We start from the raw sequence: 23,564 nt of genomic DNA, 5'->3' as shown, positions 1-23,564 counted from the left end.
CAGTTTAGAATATTTGTCTCGTGTGTGTAGGAGCCTAATTTGTGAGTTTACCCAGATGCTCCACAACTGGTAGAGTGATTCCCAATCACCAAACTTAATGGTGTTTTATTAACTTTTATTAGGGGGATATAACTTTGCATTCATAAAGATATTTTTGTCCCTATCCAAGTTAGTTGGTAGCAACACTTTTTTGAAAATATAGGGATGTTCAGAAAGTTAATTCCTAATTTCCAGAAATGTAGTTAGAATGAAGAGTTGTATAATCTTGTGGAATTTTTAACTCTATAATAGAACGTGGAGTAAGCTGTTCCACTAGCATGTACACTTTTTTTTTAGATAATCCTAGGTTAACAGTAGCAGGTTCTATTTTCCTGTGGTCTGATTCCTTTTTCTACCTCTAATCCATGTAGACCATCTTTTAGATTGTTTGCCATTAATGCAAGAAGAAAGGCAATTCCTTTTGTCAGTTACATGAACTGTTTCAGGAAACAACCTAGTGAAGTTCTATAGGGGCAAGTCCTAATATTGACTCAACCCTAAATCCCATAACTCTAAACTTTAGTTTTAGAGAGTGACAGTTTGTAAAGTTATTTCCCTATTTCTGCAGCTATATTGCACACTCTTATTTAAAATGATAAAAATTGATATAGACTTAAAATTTTAAAATCCATTTTTATACCTAACCATATCTTATTTTAGGCTCTATGTTCTGTTCACTACATAATCTTGTCTAATCTTAGGCTGAAAGAGATCAAGAAGAATGCCCAAGGGCACAAAGAAAATAAGTAACACGGGAAGAGAAGCCCTACCTGTTTTGTTTTCTTTTTTCCCCAGAGCCTAGCACAGTGCCTGGCATGTGGTAGGCATAAATGAAACCAGGATTAGAAACTTAATCTGTATTCTTTATCGTATTTTAAACAGAATTAAATATTTGAAAATATGGTATTGATTATAGCAATCTTATTTCTCTAGGAATCTATAAGAAAAAGGGAGAGGAAGGAATGAGAAACAATAACTTCAAGCTTCTCATGAGTTGGCAAATAAAATGACTTCATGTCTGTTGTATTGCTCTTAGTATTATTTGAGAACATACATCTCAGTGCTCTCTTAGCACTTTTCAGTCTGGTTGTATGTTTATTGAGTATATTAGACTATTTCAAATCTGAATGCTGTTGTCTGTGTGCTGGCTACTTATTCTGATTCTAATGGAAAATGCCTAAGATTTGGCTTTTGGTGAATAAATTTGGCACATGTATGGTGTCATATGTATGATGTCATATAGTTTACAAAGTTTGACGATTAAATCATCTAGCAGAAACTCTGTAAGACAGGGCAATGTGCTGTGAGCTTCCAATTTTATTAATTGAGACTCAGGAATTTAATCTCAACATTTGTCCAACCATTGTATGGCTCTTATGTGGTAAAGCCAATGTAGATCTGGATATTTTCTAACTTAAATTGCTCCACAAACTTTCTAGGTGATTTTAGGTGATTGGTCTGTATCATCAATGTAAACTCCCAACTAACACAGGGTCTGGCACATATATTTTATTTAAATTTAATTTAGTTAACATCGAGTATATTATTAGTTTCAGGGGTAGAATTTAGTGATTCATCAGTTGCATATAACACCCAGTGCTTATTCTGTCGAGCACTCTCCTTAATGCCCATCACCCAATTACCCCATCCTCCCCACTGACCTCCCCTGCAGCAACCCTCAGTTTATTCGCTATATTTTTTCAATATTCTTTTAAGTTTGGGTTATTACCCCCTGCTATAACTTTTACCAAGTTATTTCACTCTGAGAGTTTATTCATCCATTAAATGGAAAAATGCCACCTTTTCTACTACTTAGCATAATTAAAAGGTAAAATGATAATGCATATGAAAATGATTTCAGAAGTTATAAACAGGCATAATCACTTATTTTCTCTTCTTTAGGTTGATAAATATAATACATGTTTGTAAATTATGATCTAAATTTAATCCATTAGTATTTATGAAGAGCAACTATACATAAAAATATAATGAGAACTAAGAATGAAACTTATTTAGATTTGACCATTAAAATAAATTTAAAAAGAAAATGAGGTTAAAATGAGATTGAGAAGGGTGCCCGGGTGGCTCAGTCATTAAGTGTTTGCCTTTGGCTCAGGTCATGATCCCAGGGTCCTGGGATCTAGCCCCACATCGGGCTCTCTGCTTTGTGTTTCTTCTCTTGCTTTGTCAAATAAATAAATAAAATCTTTAAAAAATAATTAAATAAAATGAGGTTGAGAGTTTAATACAGTAAACACATTTTTGTTGTATAAATAACACAATAACAATATTAAAAGAGTATCTTGTCACCTCGGCACTATTTTAATGTCTATGTATTCCTTTCCATCTTTTGGTCATATGTCAGTATTTCTACAGCTATAATAAATGTACATGCCATTTCTAGATTTTATAAAGTTATCAAACATTCTCATGTTTAGTCCTTAAAAATAAAGAAAATCTGCACTGATTATAGACTAAGTCCTAAATAAATATTAGTTAAATGCCTTTCCTACATTTAATGAGATGAAAATGTTGAGGTCTATTTCCACCTTTATTATGCTAACTTTTCTAATGATAATTTGTCATTTCATTTCTGGGATATTCAACTTAGTCAAATGTATTAACTTTTTAATATTCTGTTCAATTCCATGTATATTTTGTTTAGATTTTTGATTCTCAGTTCATAAGTGAAGTTGGCCTGTAATTTTTTATTCTTACTTTTGTTTGAAATTAAGATATATTGTCCATACCATTTGAATTATGGACGGTTTCTATTTTTTGTTGTTGTATGGAAGGGTTTTATAAAATTGGAATGATCAATTCCTTGAGAGTTTTGTAGAATTATTCTCTAATACAATCTGAGCTTGATTTTTTTTTAATTACTTAACTAAAATTTAAATTTTGTTAGTGGTTATAAGAGCTGTTCACACTTCTATTTCTTCTTAAGTCAGTTTTAGTAAGTTACATTTATCTAAAAATTTATTTCATTTAACTTTACAAATTTATTGGAACAAAGTGGTTTCTTATTTTTTTATCACTAATATCTTCTTAGCTTTTTTGTCATTAGTGTATCTATAGTTCTGTTTCATTTTTTTTTTTTTTTTACTTAGCCTGTCTGCTTTTTTTTGATTAGTCTCTTCAGATGTTAAATGTTACATAATGTTTACCAGTAAACTAATAGTTTATCATACATTTTTTCCTTTTCAAATGTTTATGCTATTATTTCATCTATTTTCTTTGTTTTATTCTGTTCTTCTTAAACAAGGACATTTAGCTTATTTGTAACTTTTCTTTTTGTATTATTATATTAAATTGTCTCTGGATTCTGCTTTCACTTCAAGTCTCATGTTTTGACATATATCTTTTTTTGACATATAATATCTCACCCCTACATTTCAGCTAGAAATGGCTACCCAATTAGAGAGTAAATTTCCAGTTTCTCTTGCAGTTAGGTATGGCCCTCACACTATTTTGACCAGCTGTATATAAGCAGAAATGATATGCCCAACTTAGGATTCACACTCTAGGAATATGAAATTATTTGCCCTATACCCTGTTTCTCCCTTCCAGCGAACTGGAATGTCAGTATGGCGCTAGTGAGCTACATTTAATCATATGACTGAGGGTGACTGGAACAAATGCTGTACGCTCAAAGATGAAGCTGCAGGTTTGCATGCTACTCATATCTCTACCTTTGGAGATAATATGTTTGGCAGGGGGTTCGAGGGGTAGGGTGCGAGAGGTGACTTGGAAATTTTCCTTATTTCCTAAAATTCCAACAAAGCATTAAAATATGTTTTGTTGAGAATCTAAATGTTTGTAGCAGTTGAGCGCTACTGAACATGCAATTATGGCTTTGCCAGAAGTAGAAGTCTTCATTTTTCCTTTAACCCATACCAACTTAACTTCTGCCCTCAATACTTGACGCCAAGTTCAAAGGCTAATTTTCTGGTATCAAGTTATTTGTCCTCTCCACAACATTAGACATACTGGCATATTAAGTAATTGATAACTGAATGCATGGGAATGGAGTAAACAATAAAATAGGAATAGGAGTGGAGTAAACATTTCTTTAGAGTGTTACCCTTTGCGTCATATCTTTAAGAAACATAAATAATTTTCCTAGCGGCTACAAGGAGGACAAATCCAAACAAAAAGAGTGGTGGGGCGCCTGGGTGGCTCAGTTGGTTAAGCGACTGCCTTCAGCTCAGGTCATGATCCTGGAGTCCCGGGATCGAGTCCCACATCGAGCTCCCTGCTCAGCAGGGAGTCTGCTGCTCCCTCTGACCCTCTTCCCTCTCGTGCTCTCTATCTCTCTCATTCTCTCTCTCTCAAATAAATAAGTAAAATCTTTAAAGAAAAAAAAAGAGTGGTAACCTCAATATGTGGTAGCATTTTCAAGCTGTAACCCAACAATCTGAAAAATCTTCTGAAGCTTCTTTGTTGCATTTGACATGGGTCAACCTTCATCAATGTCAAGATTTAGTTGCCGTGGTTAAATTGCTCAATTTCCTTGGTTTTTATAACTCTTTTACACATATATGGAGCTCTGAAAAGTATACTGATGCTCTAAAGTAGTAGCCAGTTATAAATAGAATGGCCCATCTTCCCTAGATAATTGTGGATATAGGATATTTATATTAACATAAATTAGTTAACGTAAATGCTCTAGGAAGGAAGCATTGATTTCTCTCAGGAATTAATTGGAAATGATCAATCACTATCTTAGAAGTGTGGCAGTAGCATCATTTATCAGGTGCTAATTGTCATAGTGGGCTAAGAATGCCCTTTTGGCTTAGAAATCTGGTGGCCCTAAGGGAAAGCAGCTCGAATAATTACAATAATTAATGTGTATACAACTGGTTCTTGAAGCTTCATTACTTTTAATATTGGGGTAAAGGTTTGAGTTCAAAGGAGCTTACAGTGTTTTAAAATTTCATTGTGTAAGTCAATCAGAGAAAGACATGTATCATATGACCTCACTGATATGAGGAGTTCTTAATCTCAGGAAACAAACTGAGGGTTGCTGGAGTGGTGGGGGGTGGGAGGGATGGGGTGGCCGGGTGATAGACACTGGGGAGGGTATGTGCTATGGTGAGCGCTGTGAATTGTGCAAGACTGTTGAATCACAGATCTGTACTTCTGAAACAAATAATGCAATATATGTAAAGGAAAAAAAAGAAGAAGAAGATAGCAGGACGGGAAGAATGAAGGGGAGTAAGTCGGAGGGGGAGACGAACCATGAGAGACGATGGACTCTGAAAAACAAACTGAGGGTTCTAGAGGGGAGGGGGGTGGGGGGGTGGGTTACCCTGGTGATGGGTATTAAAGAGGGCACATTCTGCATGGAGCACCGGGTGTTATGCACAAACAATGAATCATGGAACACTACATCAAAAACTAATGATGTAATGTATGGTGATTAACACAACAATAAAAAAATTAAAAAAAACTCATTGTGGTTTTATCTTTTTATCTCATCGATGATCAGGACTTTAATCTTAGAAAATTTTATATACAGTAATTCAGAAGTATAAGCATAAAGATATAAAAAGTGAATAATCAGTGTGTATTTTACATTTATACAAGTACTACAGATAGGATTATCAAGTTCTGAATGAGGTCTATTATAATCTCATTGTTAGGCACATATCTGAAATTTGTACTGAAATTTGGGTTTTACATATCAATATTTAAAATAAATTTATCCTAAAGGCAAATATATTTGTTTATCACTACAAGCAAAGCAAAGCCTCCTCACTATATATCCTTCAGTTCATATTTGCGTTGCAAATTTTTACTTATTTATTTATTCAAATAGCATTTGATCACCTCCTTATATGTCAGTGCGTGACTTAATGCACTAAAACTGATTACGAACAAATTTAGCTTATAATGTTTATGTTATGAACCAATTTTTTTATTTCTTAAAAGAAAATACATCTGGAAAATACATCTGGAAAGCAATATGTAAAGTATAGATATATGTGTAGATCAATATTGGGTATTTTACCTTCCATAATTGTTCAAAGCTCTATGGGATAGCTGTTGAAATATTCATTATTATACCAAGCATCTGACATATTATCAATACTTATTGTGTAAGATATTCTGTTTGAGACTATGCATACATTTATGAGCATTGACAATATGCCAAAATGGAATAAGAAAACAGCACACTGTTAGCTTTCAGTGAATATAGATGCAGCCATGGACAAGAATGCGTAAAAAGGTGTTTGCTAATCTTAGATACATCATGTACCTTAAAAATGTTAACTGAATTCGAATCCACAATGGATGTTAAGATAAAATTTCAAATAATCTATTACTAATATATTGACTATCAAAATGAAGAACAGGGAAAACAATGCAGACTATAAATTATTTTATAGTTTCCTTTAGAGATAAAGCAATCTCATAGTTTCACAATAAATATTCTGGGCCAAAAAGGAAGTATATTTTCTATCATGTATTTAAAAAAATTATGTTCACAATCTCTGATGACTTTCAAAAATAATCAGTAGTTTGCATAAATATCGATAGCCAATAGTGAGGATGAGGTTGGAGGCGCACATTCTCTGGTCTGTTTTTCCAATAATTGCAAAAACATGTGTTCCTGACATTGCTGGTTTGCAATTGTTGTTGGAAACATAAAATAAATTACAAGTGACTAACAAGAGCAATTTACAAAAGATACACGATCTAGTTCACTAGTCGGCAGGCATAGGTTACATATGGAATTACTATAGTAACCGAAACTAATTGAGAGCCGGCGCCATTTTCTAATTATAGCTGGAAGCACTGGACCTTGTGCGCTGCACCAGTAAATTGGCCCCAGTAGATTCAAAATGATTTCACTGTTTGTCATTATAGACGTTAGCGAAAGCAGGATATTTGAAGAATATGGTCTCTGTAATTTGTTAAATGTATTATACCTTTTTTATAGTCTAGTTCTATGAATGGAATATTACACTTCATATTACAATTAAAAAGGCATTTATAATTCCATTTAAGGGTTTTAAAAGATTAAAGAAAACAATGATTTTTTTTATGGTGAGGGAACTAAAGTGTAACTAAGGACACAAAAAGGGGGAAATAAAAACCTCGTTAAATGGTTTTTCCTTTATGACTGATTTTTTATCATAAAACACTATCTCTGGACAACTTCGGATAAATTCTTTCATTGCTCTAAGCTTCCAACTTTTCATTTATATAATTTGGATAAGAATAATTATATCTTCCTTCAGCAAAACAAGTGCATGACTATTCAAGAACATCTTTTGCTTTTAAGGTAGATCTATTGGCGATACATTCTCTTCATTTTTCTTCATCTGAAAATGTCTTGATTTCCTCTTAATTCCTGAAAGATAATTTGGATCAGATATAGAATTTGACATGACTTTTCTTTCAGCATTTGAAAATGTGCCCTTTCCTTTTGGCTTTTGTGGTTTATGATGACAAATCTGTCATTTAAATAGTTTTACCCCTATAGATAAAATCTCATTTCTCTCCGCTTTAAAATCTTTTTCTTTGTCTATAGTTGTTGGAAGTTTGATTATGGTGTATCTTTATGGATTTCTTTGGCTTTACCCTATTTGGAATTTGCTCAGCTTCTTTTTTTAAAAGAATTTTTTAGTATAGTGGACACACAATATTACATCAGTTTCAAGTGTACAACATAGCACTGACTCTATATATTATGCTATGCTCACCACAAGTGTAGCTACCATCTGTCACCATCCAATGCTATTACAATATCGTTAACTATATTCCCTATACTGTGCCTTTTATTCTCGTGACTTGTGCATTCCATAACTGAAGCCTCTATCTCCCCATCTCCCCTTCACCCATTTTGCCCATCCCCAACCACTACCCTCTGGCAACCATCAGTGTGTTCTCTGTATTTATAAATCTGATTCTGTTTTTTGTTCATTCGTTTTGTTTTTTAGATTCCACATTTGAGTGAAATCATATGATATTTGTCTTTCTTGGTCTGACTTACTTCACTTAGCATAATACCCTTGAGTTCCATCCATGTTTGAATCTATAGGCTTATGTCTTTCGCCAAATTTGGAAAAATTTCAGCCAATATTTTTCAGTCCCACACTTTCTCCTCCCTTTCCTTGAATCCAATGACATAATAGTAAATATTTTGTTTTACTTTAACAAGTCACTGTGTTCTATTCATAATTTTTTCCCTGCAGTTTGTTTTTTCTCTTTTGTTCATGTTGGGTAATATCTATAACCAATACTTACTTATTCATTAATTTATTATTAATTTATTTATTTTGACAGAAGTTGTTTTTCTTTTTAAAAAGTTAAGAGGGATGACAGACTTTGCTTATAATTAGATCTGTTAATTGAAAATGATTTGTCTGTAACTTTGAGATGTAGGTACCAAACCAGTTCCTTTCAAACTTTCTGAGTCAGAGAAGATTGATTGAGAGGTAGAAATGATTATGACCTTTCTGCAACTGGAAGTTGCCAACTATTGGCATGTCTTAAAAGAGAACACATTGGTTAACAATGTTTATGAGTGGGTGCCTGGGTGGCTCAGTTGGTTAAGCGACTGCCTTCAGCTCAGGTCATGATCCTGGAGTCGCGGGATCGAGTCCCACATCGGGCTCCCTGCTCAGCAGGGAGTCTGCTTCTCCCTCTGACCCTCTTCCCTCTTGTGCTCTCTGTCTCTCATTCTCTCTCTCTCTCAAATAAATAAATAAAATCTTTAAAACAAAACAATGTTTATGAGTTATCAAGTATATCTCTACCTTTTTTGATATCCTAATTATGTATAAATACATAAAGATACACTGTGTTAAGATTAGAGGAAATAAAGAAGAGAGAATATAATAATTACTAAATATCCTATTTTTCATTAATTGAATAAATTGAAATTTATTATGCTTTAAATATTCTATTCTGAAATTTATGGTGTGAGTAAACAATATTTGCTTTACAATGGCTCCTTGAAGATATAATTATGCATGGTGAATAATTTAAACAAAAACACAGTTATAGAATAACTTTCAAAAAAATGGGTACTCATAACGTTTTTTTTATTTTTTATTTATTTATTTACGAGAGACAGAGAGGGAGAGAGAGGCAGAGGGAGAAGCAGGCTCCCCAAGGAGCAGGGAGCCCGATGAGGGACTGGATCCCAGGACCCTGGGATCATGACCTGAGCCGAAGGCAGACACCCAACCATCTGAGCCACCCAGGCGCCCCTACTCATAACATTTTGAAGACAGGATATTAATTGTTTATCCCCATAGCGATTTCTTCAGCCTATTCCAAAGAATGGATGTTGCTAAGATTTAAGTCCAGAAATTGCTAAGAAGGGATTTTTTTTTCTTTAGTCACTGACAATAGTGCTATTCATTCAGTTCATAGCTAGCTATCATTCAATGGGATTCATCTCTTTAAAAGATTTTATTTATTTATTTGCCAGAGAAAGAGAACTCGTGCACGCTGAAGGAGCACAAGCAGGGGGAGCTGCAGGCAGACACAGAAGTAGGCTCCCCGCTGAGCAAGGAGGTCAATGTGGGGCTCGATCCCAGGACTCTGGGATTATGACCTGAGCTGAAGGCAGACAATCAACTGAGCCACCCAGGTGTCCCTCATTTTGTTTTTAATTTCTAACCCATATTATGTCATAGAGAAATTAACAACTAAAATGGGTGACTTCAAGTTGACAAACACTCTGTCCTCAACTAAACTTTAGTTGGGTTCCTCTGAACCCTTTTTTCAGCCAATCTTGACCCTTGACCCATGTCCAGTTCTGTCTTTGGCCTGCTCAGCCGAGTCTTAGCAAATAATCTGGCAAAGGAATTCCACCCTTGATATTTGATCACCCTTGATATCTGGTAAAGTTTTTCATCTCCCACTTTAAATGTCTAGGTCCTTGGCCTGTTTTTAGCAAGAATCCTGTAAGGCCAGTTTAGCAAGAATCTCCCTGTGTTTGATGTCTCCTTTTACTAATTTTCCACCTACTGCCCCCTCACCCTACTAGTTGGCTATAGATACCAGGCCGTCTTTGAGCCTGATATCTCCCCTATTGCAATGGTATTAAGTATTCCTTACCATTTTAACAAGTATCAGAATAATTTTTTCTTTAACAGAGTCACAATAGCAAGATAAATCAAACTTAAAGATGTAGTTTTCCAGAGTTTTCTATATAATCTGATCATAGGTAAGAAAACATAGAAACAAGTATTATGCTTTTTTTCTTTTGTATTTCCTTTTTTTATTATTATGATATGTTAATCACCATACATTACATCATTAGTTTTTGATGTAGTGTTCCGTGATTCATTGTTTGCATGTGCTTTTTACTTTAAAATTCATAACCAGTCACTGAGCAGATGATTTGATAAGCACTGGTAAAAGCAGAAAGTAACTAGTGGCAACCAGCAAAGATTCACTAAGAACAAGTCATGAAAACAAATTTTTTTCAGTTCAGTGAAGTTTACTATGCTAATATTCTTGGAAATGCCATAGATAAAATTTATCATGATTTGGGCAAGATATTCAACGAAATATTTCATGGAATCGTTGTGTGCCAGATGGAGGAATATGAGCTGGGTGGTTGTTGGTTGGGTCCACTGATTGTATGAAGTAGCCCTCCCTCCACCACCCACCCTCTACACACTTGATTAACTCTATTACATAAGTCTGTTTTATATTTGTTATAGCACTTATCACTGTTTGGGATTACTTGTTCATTTATTTGATTAGTCATTTATTTCTTCACAGCACCACATAAGGTGATCTCATTATCTTCCTCATTTTACAGATAAGGAAACTGAGGAATAGAAAATTAAATAACTCAGTCAAAATTATATATCTATGACTGTTGCATAATACCGCCTTCCTTAGCCGAGATTGAAGATATTGAGTTTTATGGGCTCATGGGTGGATGATTCAGAAAGGCATAGCAGATACTGGGTGTATGACCACTAAAATCTCTTCTAAGCTCTGCTCCATGGTGAGGATTATCCAAGGAAACGAGCAGAGTGGAGTATGCTATTTAGATGTATTGGGTTCTGGAGATCAGAGTGACTGCGAAAAATCTAAGACTAATATTAACTAAGCAATCATCATTCCATTATCTAAAAGGCAATTTCAGTGATCTAGACAAAAATCCTAAAATAATTTAAATAGTTGGCAGGATTTAGTGGCCTATGGTGCTAATACAGAAATAAAGCTGTTCCAAAAGATGGCCAGGTAAGATACATTTTATAAATAAGTTTGAAAGCCTAATGGTCTGCAGACAGCTGCAAATATAAAATTAGAATTTAAAGAGTTAGAAATTGGTATACAGCATTTGACATTAAATAGCATTGGGAAATGATGGTCAGAAGACTTGATTTGGTCTCCAAGAAAGTTGGCATAAAAGTTCTGTCCTTCACCTTGGCTTTTTGTCTTTGACACTTATGTCTTATACACTGAGAAAGTCACTCAGCTATGGAGCAAAAGGAGGAAGAACGATTTTCAGAGATGACATACAAGATGAGAGGAGGACAAGCGGAACATGATGTCACAAAAACTGAAGGACATTTTAACAAGAGGGTGGTCCATGATGGTGTCATCTGGAAACAGAAGGCTGAGAGGAACTGAAATTGCTTTGCATTTGACTACAACAAGGTTTTGATAAACTGAAAATAAGTAGTTTCTCAAGACTTGAAAGAAAAGAAGACAGTTTTTAGAAGGCTAAAGGAAGTTATTAATGCAAGAAAAACATAGAAAACAGACCACAGACCCCTGGCTGACTTGAAAAACTCATTGCAAATAGAAATATTCCAGCGTATTTGCTCAGAACTCAATATTTGGAATCAGAAAGATGCAGCTTGGATCCTATTGAGGAACCGAATTGGTTTCTTCATCTGAAAGAAATAAGGATCATAATAGCACCTACCAACAGAATCCTTGTAAAGAGAAATAACATAGCATATGAAAATATTGAGAATAATGTTTGCATATGGTAAATGCTCAATTAATGGTATAAATTATTATACCATTTATAATAAGGTTGATATTATTACAATGATATTGTAAGAAGCCAATGATATAATATTTTAGGGTATGCATTTGTGTGTACATGTGTATTTAAAGTGGTTTTGTGCAAGTTTGAAAGGGAAGTTAATGGATAATTGTAGTTTATGCCTTCCAGCATGCTGTCCCTCCTCAAGTAATAGCACCCTGCTTTTGCTTTAGGAAAACTATACTGACCCTTTGAATATAGCCCAGTGGCACTCTGGTTAAGGTGCTCTGCTTTCCTGTAGACCAAAACATGAAAAAAGTGATTGGAGTCCATTCACCTTATTCATGGTGTCCTGCCCAACTTGAGCTCACCGTCTGGATCCTTAGAATTTCTCTGGTTTCTGGCCCTTTCCTCTTTTTTCCAACTATTCCTGTAAGTCTGTGAGGAATTTATACACTTCCAATAAATTTTCTTTCTCATAGTTTGGCCAGGGATAATCTTTGTCGTTTGTGACCATATAATCCTATCTGATATAAAGAGGAACCAGGAAGGAGTTAGAGATTTAAGACATTAGAGGCAGGACAAGAGCAGGTAGAGTTCAAAGACAATGGATGGAAAAGTTATTTTGGAGCAGAGGTAGGCTCTCTTTCCCAGAGGATTACAACACCAGGGAGGGGAAAGAACAGAGCTGTAGACAACAGTGTGTGGAAGCAAAACGTATGAGAGAACTTACATATAAAAGCACAAGTAGGTAGCTTTGATCTCAGTAGAGAAAATATTACACAGTCGCTTGCTCTAAGTGAGGACGGAGGGAAGGAACTAGGACATTAAGAAGAAAGAAGGTATGGAATAACCATAATGAGGTGTCTTTCGGAAAGAGAGAACTCATAAAACTAGAAGGAATTTTCAGGCCTTGATAGGAAAACTTCATATTAAATCATAGGGGAGAGAGCACCAAGTATCTATTGTTTTCTTATGATAAAGCCATCCACTACCAGTAAGCCTCAACCAATCCAGGTTCTTTGGCAGCAAGTGATGGTGAAGAGTAATTACTTTACATCAACCAACTTAAAAAATTAGATTTTCAGTCACAGTAAAATGTATGAGTGTAAAAGAGTAATGAAATCCTGGGAATTAGTACCACAGTGAACTCCAAGCATGAGCATGACGTGCCCTAAAGAAACAGAAAAATAATCACATCCATGGTCACATCTGTGAGAAAGGTGCAGGAAACATTACTTACTGGCTGCCTCTGTCACAGAAATATTGAGGAGATTAAAAGGGAAATCTTGAATTATTTATATGCAAGACTATGACTTCAGAAAAATACCTTCTAGTTCTTAACAGCTGATTTGATCTCAACTCACTAAGCCAGAGTTGAGCAATAGAACTGTGATAATGAAATATTCTATAATGGCAAAGATAATTTTAGCGTGTATAATCTGTGCTGTCCTTTATGGCAGCCACATGTGTCTCTTGAGTACTTGAAGTATGCTAGCACAACTAAGGAACAAAAGTTTTAATTTAATTTAATTAACTAAAGTTTAATTTTGTTAAGGTTAATTTTAATTAAGTAAAATTTGAATAGTCATATGTGACTAGTGGCTACTATATTGGACAGTACAACTCTAGCCTATATATATTTTATTCATCTACTGATATTCTAAAATTATACATGCAATATCCAAGATAATCCAAATGGATGGTATAGATAATAATCTAAGAACAGATAAAATAGGTAGGATTCGATTATAGTTTCAATTTGTTTGCAAAGGTGCATTAATTTTTGTTACATATGCTAATGCTGCCATATGTTTCCAGTTTAAGTTAAAATGATAAATCTCTGAATTCTAAATTAAAAAGGGGACAACTATTATCAAAACCATTGTAATCACTAAAGATAATTTAACACATATATAATACACTTTTAACTGTGCACTATATATTGATGTTTAAGAAACAGTTTCAATATAAGATATCAGAGAACTGGGGGGTAGAATGGAGGTCAGAGAAAAAATTATTCAGATATTTCTCTCCTGGTTCATCTACCTATCAATGCAACTGTAATGTCTGAGATTTTCTTGTTTCCAGAAATACCTAATCAAATAAGGAAAATAGCATAAGTAATTTAAGGTAGAATAGTAAAAGGCATATAAGAAAGTATGGAGGAAGAGAAGATTAATTCAAATTGAGACACGCTGATAAAATTTTAGGTGGTGAACAGAAAAATATATTCTTGACCATGAATATATTATACAAATGATCATGCTAGAATTATAAAATGTGGAGAGATAAGAACTCATATCCGTTGAGACTCTTTTGTATAAGGAATATTTAAGTAGTCCTTTAACTACCATTTTCTTAGACTTATGCAAAAAATCAAAGATGTAATTTCTTAGGAGAGACTTCATAATGCAGAAATAAGTAGCTTATTTTTATTAAGATACAGAATGCACATTTTCTGCATCTGTAATACTTTTCATGCAAGTAGGAAGAATATGATATTATTTCTTAAAGGTACAGAGAATTATGATTTAATATTACTTAATTTACACTTATGGATTTTTTTGGGGAAATGATTCATTCTTATCTTTGGAGGATTTACCGATTTGACTGACATACCCACTGAATATATTCTGATGAAACATTGAAACAATATTTTGCATTATCTTTCAGAATTTTGCTCCTGGAATTTATACTTTAAGTAATATAAATAAATATATTTATTACTATTAGTAATTTGGGTCAGAAAATAGAAAAATATGTAAAAGATACTTACAGATGTAGAAAATTAAAATGCAAAAGATTACATATACATTATAATGTATACATATTTATATTTATGAGTATATACATAATTTATTTAAAATGGCTTTATCTCAAAGTCTAGAAGATTAAGACTTTGGCTGAATCTACATAAAAATAAGTTGTTCAAATGGAATGTATAACTTTCAGTCAGTAATATGGATGTGTTAACTTTATATAAGAACGTTATTATCACACCTACATATCAGTTGTCATATAGATGCTACTAATATTGCAGGAGAGCGCAGTACTTAATATGGCTCATGTGATAGAATTTAGATATACATTAGGTTAACATATGCATGGGAAAAATATACAAGATAGTATTAAGGTAGTATCTTGCTTATGTATACATAGCAATGTGTGTATGGGATTCAAATAACTAAAAATCAAGCTAAATCCATGGAATATAATAATTACATTCAGCACAGCTTTCTTAATGCCCAAATAGTTTGCAAAATGAGTTCTGCCTTAAACATATGTCTTGATTTGGATATCTATCCTCATAGCCATTTTTTTCTTATTTTATATTTTATTTCTACTACATTACATGCCAGAGTTGGAAAGCTACAATTAGCTTAGCATTTCAATTTCCCAAAATGAATTCCAGGAATTCATTTCAGAGGATGTCAATAAACTTGCGAAACAGAAATTTAAAAATGAGTTTTCCCTTATTGAAGAGTCCGTTAGAACTTTGAATATGCTACTATACATCATTGATTTCCAACTGAGAGACATTTTAATTTTATTTAAAAATTTTAAAAGATATTGTCGAGGGCCTACTCTTTGTTATGTTAAGGAAAAAATTTTTCATGGCAGTTGTTAAAGACAGTAAGGCAGACTTTCTTCAGCACCATCACAATAGGTGTAGGGACCACTACAATGGACTTTTGTAGTAGGGGAAAGATCCTGGGGACAACTCCAACTTACAACAAGGAAGAGTAAGTATTTTATAGCCCAGGAGCAGGTTGTGTGTGGGGGGGGGGCGGGGGTCAGTGGATGGATAATTACTAAGAGGAAACATCAGGAGTGAGGGGGACTCTGGCTTAACCAACTGATTAGCAGGCTTCCTGCTGAAGGCAGACCAGGCTGATCAGACATCTGCTGAGGGTGATGAAAGATGAGCAAGCAGATCAGATCTGAGTGTGATTAGATATCGATCAAGGGTAGGGGATTCTGGTTAAATTGACTTAACAGGATTCTTGTTAAAACTGGACTATGCAGAGACAAACAAGGAAGCCTAAGAGTCAGGGTCCAGCTGAGAAACGAGTTCAGAGGAGTCTGCCTAAAGCTTGGTCAAGGAGAGAGTCTTTGTCAGCTGGGCTGAATACAATAACTGTGAATCCCACCATCATGGAATTTGTAGACTAATGGGGAAGACAGATATGAAATAAGCACACAAACACACACATATATGTAGGCAAACATTTATAGAATAAGAGATTCACAAAGAACATCATTAAAATGAAGCTGCTATGTTTTTGTTTATTTTAATGTGATAAATATCCTAGATGACATATGAAGCACATTTTTATAAATTGATATATTATCTTTTAGGGGCACCTGGGTGGCTCAGTTGGTTAAGTGTCTGCCTTTAGCTCAGGTCATGATCCCAGGGTCCTGGGATTGAGCCCCTCATCAGGCTCCCTGCTCAGCTGGAAGCCTGCTTCTCCCTCTCCCGCTCCCCCTGCTTGTGTTCCCTCTCTCAATATGTCTCTTTCTGTCAAATAAATAAATAAAATCTTAAAAAATAATGAAATGAAGCTTGAGTGTTTATTAAAACATATCCAACATAATAGATCATTTGGACAATATGTCCTAATTTTTAAGATATACTTAAGAAAACTTATTTCTCTATTCTATAGATATTTTGCTTTTGAATCATTTTTCTGGTTAATATGTCTATTTTTTAGGAAAGAACAATGATTACATGAGAGATGATATATTTCTATTGAGTATATATGAGTAATACAGGGTGTAAAATTTGAGAAAACTTTCTGGACCCAAATTTCTAGTGATGTATGCCACTTGTCAAATTTCTTCATACTTTAACTGCTAGAACAGCTCTTTGGTATAGCCATGCAGACCATTCATCACTGATTCAATGTTGAGTGTGAGTGTCGTTTACACATAATTCTGGACACATTTTTATGTTTCTAAGATAAAGAGTTGGCTAAAGAGGAGTATTTGAAGTACTATAAGATAGAGACAGGTTCTATAGCTAATCTTTTTCCTGATCTACATAAGCCATTAATTGGAAGGTTCACCACCACATTACACATGGGAAACATGTGACTTTAAATCAAGGAAGTACAGTTAGCACTTCCTAGAATTTATTTATAATTAACTTTATTAGTAGTATTTATTTCACTGAAAAAAAAGTTAAGACTCTAAATGGCTGAGTATCTGTGTTGACAACAAAGAATGAGAGGTGTAACTCCATCATCAATACGCATAATATGTACACACAATTCCTTTTATAAATCAAGCATAATATGCTATACTTAATCTTCCTTTAAGTTAAACGACTGTAGGGATGCCTAGGTGGCTCAGTTGGTTAAGCGACTGCCTTCAGCTCAGGTCATGATCCTGGTAGTCCCTGGATCGAGTCCCGCATCAGGCTCCCTGCTTAGCAGGGAGTTTGCTTCTCCCTCTGACACTCCCCTCCTCATGTGCGTGCTCTCTCTCTCTCTCAAATAAATAAATAAAATCTTAAAAATATATATAAAAAAAGTTAAGCGACTGTAAATATACACTTCGATACATAGCACCCACTTATCAAAGGAATCACGTTTTCCTTATTTATTTTCTCATTCACGTATTTAGTTCTTCATTCAGTTAGTTGACACCTTATCATAACTCCTACTAGGTCAGGTTCTGATCATGATAAGAAATGAGCATAAGATAAACACCTTCATTGTATACTTTGGGACTTGTTCACTTACAAAAACTATGTTAATGTTTAAATTACTCTAAATTCCAACATGAATACTAAATCATGAAATTTAGAGTTGCTTGTTACAAAAAGTTATAAAAAGCTATTTCATCCACTCCCTCCCTCTTAAAACTAAGAAGGTTAACAGAAATTAATAAATAGTTAGTTTTGACAATGGAAATGTAACCAGGGCTCTAAGTTTTATATTAGCTCAGCGTTAAGTTTTATATCAAGTAAGCTTTTACTTATTTCATCTATTCCTTTTCTTAAAATTTGACTTAACGTATTTGTTATTGCATAAGTAATAAATAGAATGCACTGAAATTTTTAACATTATTTTTTTCCTATCTAGAAATATTGAAAATGAAGGCAAAGCAAGCATAAATGCTATTATAAGAGCAAAGGAAAAAAAGAAAAAAAAAGGGGGGTGACCTAAGGGCCGGCTCTGAAATGATAAAAGCCTGAAGAAGTTGAAGCCTCATATTAAACTTTGCTTTTTGTACTGTTTCCCTGTCAAGAGCCTTAGAAGGCAGGTGATATTACATGCTAAATATATACTAATGATTAGTTTCAATATAGTGAGGAAAAGACTGATCTTTCTGGCTTTGACAGTATAAAACCAAAAAAATTTTTTCTAAGAAATTAGCTTAAAATTAATGTAAGTTTTTTTCAATGTAGAGTACTAAAAACAGTACCAGGTGAATTGTTAAATTGTTAATATTCCATTTAACACATGGTAGAGTAAGTGTAAGGACAAAATCCTGTGTGACTAACAGTGAAAATATTTCTCTATTGAATCCATTCTCTTTTTACTCTCATAAACAATCACAATTATCAAAAGTATTAAACTAGCAAAATCAGCAGAACTAAATATATTTTTTAAAAGATTTTATTTATTTATTTGGCAGAACTAAATATCTTGACTGACAACAAGTATTTTAATAGAAAGATTCAAATGGAAAACTGGAATTTTTCAACTTTCACCTGGCTTGGTGATGGTTTTGGTTGATTGGTCATGACTGCTGCCTAATGAAGCACTGAGCTGAGGATTCTGAGACTACCTTGGGCACAGCATTTGTGATTACCTTTTCCCGACCCTACCGGGATATGGAATAGGGGCATTTATACCAGGTCTTTATGATGGGTTGTATCCAACTTTTCAGCAGAATATTTCTGTGCAGGGGTGCCTGGGTGGCTCAGTCAATGAAGCATCTGACTCTTGGTTTGGGTTCAGGTCAGGATCTCAGTGTTGTGAGATCGAGCTCACAGGCTCAGCATGGCGCCTGCTTAGATTCTTTCTCTCACTCTCCCTCTACCTCTCCCCTTGCTCAAGCTCTCTCTCTCTCTCTCTCTCAAATAAATAAATAAATCTTTTTAAAAAAGAATATTTCTGTGTGTAACTTGTCAGATGATGGAATCAGGAACAGAGAGTCTCTCTACTTAGCTGTTCCACAGATTCACATCATAAGTAAAGATTACTCTGTATCATTATGTACAATGGATGGTAGGGTTCAGCTGTTTACTGTTATTGAGCAAGGACAGAGGTTCAGAAACAACACTGGTGGATGTGATTATTTTACTTTCTACCTGGCATATGGTTCTTTTATTGAGGGAAAGAAATCCCTCCTGCTGCTTTAGTTATTTTTCATGTTTATAAGGTGTAAGTATAGGCTCATATGGTAGATTCATATAAAGCAGTCAGTTGCAAATAACTTGTAAAACATGATTTATTTATATTGGTTCCACATTTTCCTTTTTACACAAAATGCATTTTATATATATTGCCAAAGTGCTCACGTTTCATCATCTAAAAATTGCAAAGATTGTGGCTATGTTTTCTTTGTTTTTTTTTTTTTTTTTTTTTTTTTAGTTTAAAATGAGATTTATGACTTATAGCTGAAAAGGCACTTTTAGAATGGGAATACCATATGGACCAGCAAAGGTAGTCTACCTTCCCGCCTGTGCCGGCCTTGGCTGGGCTGTCATCCTTGCCGACACACCTTTTCTATCTGTTGCAGTCTGCAACTTCCATGTTAGCGTCTCTGAGTGCCGCCGCGCAAAGGATTTTATTTTATTCTATTTTCTAAAGATTTTATTTATTTATTTGAGCGAGAGAGAATGAGAGATAGAGAGCAAGAGAGGGAAGAGGGTCAGAGGGAGAAGCAGACTCCCTGCTGAGCAGGAGCCCGATGTGGGACTCGATCCCGGGACTCCAGGATCGTGACCTGAGCCGAAGGCGGTCGCTTAACCAACTGAGCCACCCAGGCACCCTGTGCAAAAGATTTTAGAGGCTGACCTTTTTCATGGAGATTTTACCCAGGTGCCTGCCTCTCACAACTCAGGTGGTGTTCTTAACATTTTAATTTTTTTTAATTTACAAAATAATGTAATTCTTGACATACAGCAAAGATAATGAAATTCCCTTTCACATTGCCCCATCACCTATACCCTGTCTCTTTTCATTTTTCGGAGATAATCACTTTTAACAACTTGGTATGTATCCTTTCAGACAGAAGAAGTAGTTTTTTGTTTTTTTTTTAAGATTTTTATTTATTTATTTGAGAGAGAGAGAGAGAGAGAGAAAGCACAGAGGGAGAGTGACGGAGAAGCAGACTCCCAGCTGAACAGAGAGCCCTATGCAGGGCTTGATCCCAGGACCCTGAGATCATGACCTGAGCCGAAGGCAGACGCCCCATGGACTGAGCCACCCAGGCACCCGAAGGGGTAGTTTTTTAAAAAAACAAATCATATGATACATATTGTTCAGTCATTTGCTTTTCTCACTTAATTAAATATCTCTTGGAGATATCTCCACATTTGTTCATATGGACCTAACTCATTTGTTCTAATAGCTGCATGTTATTCTGGAATGTGAATAGGTCACAATATATATTTTCTAAATATACAAAACCATTCCCAAAGTAAGGATATTTAGATTTCCAGTTTATTGCTATTAAAATACTACAATATGCACCCTTTCACACACATCATTTTTTAACATTAAAATTACTTCTACAGGATAGGTTCTGGGTCCCAACGCATAACTATTTTAAATTTTAAAGCTGTCTTCAAATTTCCTCCTCAAAAGGCTACACTCAATTACCAATGCACAAATATTATTTGATCTGGCAGTTATACTCCTAAGAATTTATCCTGCATAACTATTTGCATCTATGTGATACAATTCATGTAGAGTGTGTTTTTTTTGTAGTATTGCAATCAACCTATAGAGCCATCAATTATGTCACATCTATACAATGGAATATCATAACGTCATAAAAAAGAATGAAAGCTCTCTGTGTGTTTATGTGAAAATTAAAGGCAAGTATAGTGTATTTGCTTATAAATGCATACAATATTTTTGTAAAAATACACAGATGACTAATTGAATTAGTTGCCTATAAGAGATTAACGGCTGGCAGGGAACTGGGTGGGAAGGAGAATTTTATTATATAGTATTTTGTACTTGTGCATTTTGCCCCATATGAAATATTACCTATTCAAATATTAATTAAAAATATACAATTTGCCCTACCACGTTTCCTATGAATATATTCTTAGCTTACATGCTAATTTCCCATTTTATAATGTATTTCCTGATTCTCAGAGACATTGAGGATCTCTTATATGGTAGTTGGCCATTGGTATTTCTTCTTCAGTGAAATATCTGTTTATCCTTTACCTATATTTTTATCTTATAGGTTTTAGCCTCCTTATATTTTTGAGATTTTAGCATTTTATATGTTAAAACTGTACAAATACTTTCTCTCTGAACTCACCCTTATATTTTAACTGTTTTGGGGTCTTTTTAAAAATATTTTATTTATTTATTTGACAGAGAGAGACAGCGAGAGAGGGAACACAAGCAGGGGGAGTGGGAGAGGGAGAAGCAGGCTTCCCGCTGAGCCACAGGCGCCCTATTTTAACTGTTCTTACAACATCTTTAATCATAGTAATGTCTTAAGTGTTTAAAAGCCACTTCTGCTTTTTTTTTTAACAGTCTCTAATTTTCTCACTTAGGAAAGTTTCCCCTACCTTAATATTATGAAAACTATCTCCCTCTATTTTCTTTTAAAATGTTGTAGTTTTTGGTTTTTAGGTTTCTTAGGTGTACTTTTTGTTTATATTTAATTCATTTAAAATTGATCTTTATTCTATATGGAATATATTTTTGCCTTTCGTAAATACCAATGGAGATCCCATTATCCCAACACCACTTATTAAGTAGTGTATATTTTTCCCACTAATTTGCAATTTTAACTTTTCATATACTAAAATCCCCACGCTAATACTTCTAGACTCTCTATTCTGTTTGACCGGTCTATCTTTTCATTGCAACCACTCTGTTTTAATTTCTGTATTTTTATAGATTTGATATCTGGTAAGTTTCCTTGCATTATTTTTACCAAGAATTTCTCTGTTATTCTGACATATTTTCTACTTCAGGTGAACTTTAGAATTACCATGCCAAATTCCATCTAAACATTTAATGATTTTCTCTTTAGATTATATAGAATTTACATATTAATCTGGGCTGACATCTGTATAATTTTTTAGTCTTACCATCTGGGAATATTGCATCTCTCTTCTTTTATTTGTTTTTTTATTTGTATTATTTAATTTATTCTTCATAGGTCTTGGACATTTTTTATTAAGGTTCTTCCTAGGTATTTTATAGTTTTTGTTGCTCTTTTGAAATGTTTTTGTTTCTAAAGTACTTGAAAGGACCCTAAATAAGAGGCATTTACTTCTGCTAGTCATTTATTATAACCAGTATTTTTCTTACTATGTATAAAATCTTTTATTTGAGAAATATGATTATATACATATATACAACATATATATATATCATACATATACACACACATACACACATACTCATGTTTGTCGGTCTCTTAAACTATTGAGCGTTAACCTAAAGCTTGCTTTATCTCACTGAACTCTCCAAATTTTAGAAGAAAATATTCTGTATTTCTTGTCCTTGGAGAAAGGCAATTCCCCCTTTTCTTCCAGTTTCAGTATTTTCTCTAACAAGTGCAAAAAATAGATTCAAGTATTTTTAGTTTTTCACCTCAGATTCAATTTGTGTGCAATGGGAAATATGGGACTAGATAGGAGTGCTTGCATTAACAGAACATTACAGTTTATTTTTACCCTAAGACATTTGGTTCTACATTCAATTTCTAAGGTTCTGCCAGTCAAGTTATGAAACTTAAAACTGCACAGCTATTTTGGACATCACACTTTCTTTATCACTGGTCCAGCTCTATACTTTTCATGAGAGCTTATTCATCTCAGAAAGTGAGAATGCAAACAAAACAAGGAAACAATTTTTAAAGTCAGAGAGATTAACCATATTTTTGGTGCCATATTTTGTTTCGCTTGTAGTACATCATTTTTGGACATTTTTCCTTTCTGGTTTACAACACTAGGTTTTAAGCAACATGACTATAGCTAATCTTCAGTCCAAATTTTATATATGATATATATATATATTTATCCCAATTTTTCTATACGTTAGTGCTTACTAACATTACCTTCATCTTGCTTGCTTTCACTGGTTCTGGTGCTGAAGGGTGATTTTTTTAAAAACAAAACAAAAAATAAAACAAGACAAGACTTCATGTTGAAAAATCAAACTGACTTGCAGGGAACATTGGCATTTCTGTTTAATGTCTCACAATAAGAAGCCTTAGGCATTGAAAGAATCACAGAGAAGAACTACTCTCATTGCTAGCAGTTGTCCTGGGAAGGTGTAAACAATAACGTTGGCTTTATAATTTGATTTTCAGTAGTCTGGCAGCT

Source organism: Zalophus californianus, chromosome 11 (genome assembly GCF_009762305.2).
Source record: "Zalophus californianus isolate mZalCal1 chromosome 11, mZalCal1.pri.v2, whole genome shotgun sequence".
Lineage (NCBI taxonomy): Eukaryota > Metazoa > Chordata > Mammalia > Carnivora > Otariidae > Zalophus > Zalophus californianus.
This window is presented reverse-complemented; position numbering follows the sequence as displayed.